Below are 469 nucleotides of genomic sequence, written 5' to 3' on the forward strand. Positions count from 1 at the left end.
CTTTCCTCCTCAAAAGCTGAGCAAGCTGAGAGTGGATGTTCAAACCTTCAAACAGAAAGATGGTGAATCCCTCTATGAAGCTTGGGAAAGATACAAGCTGTTGACCAAAAGGTGTCCATCTGACATGTTTTCAGAATGGACCATATTAGATATATTCAATTATGGTCTATCTGAATTTTCAAAAATGTCATTGGACCATTCTGCAGGTGGATCCATTCACCTAAAGAAAATGCCTGCAGAAGCTCAAGAACTAATTGACATGGTTGCAAATAACCAATTCATGTACACTTCTGAGAGGAATTCCGTGAATAATGGGACGCCTCAGAGGAAGGGAATTCTTGAAATTGATGCTCTGAATGCCATATTGGCTCAGAACAAAGTGTTGACTCAACAGGTCAACATGATCTCTCAAGATCTGAATGGATGGCAACATGCATCCAACAGTACTAAAGAGGCAGCTTTTGAAGAA

At 40.3% G+C, this 469-nt stretch overlaps 1 non-coding gene across 1 annotated transcript; it reads right to left on the minus strand.

Annotated features, from left to right (window-relative positions):
* Nucleotides 1-22: 22 nt before the first annotated feature.
* On the minus strand, nt 23-126 carry LOC127746877 (small nucleolar RNA R71). Its single transcript, XR_008008689.1, has one exon. It is a non-coding gene; the product is annotated as a small nucleolar RNA R71 (small nucleolar RNA).
* Between the last annotated feature and the right edge of the window lie 343 nt (nt 127-469).

The sequence above is a fragment of the Arachis duranensis genome, chromosome 4 (assembly GCF_000817695.3).
Source record: "Arachis duranensis cultivar V14167 chromosome 4, aradu.V14167.gnm2.J7QH, whole genome shotgun sequence".
Taxonomy (NCBI): domain Eukaryota; kingdom Viridiplantae; phylum Streptophyta; class Magnoliopsida; order Fabales; family Fabaceae; genus Arachis; species Arachis duranensis.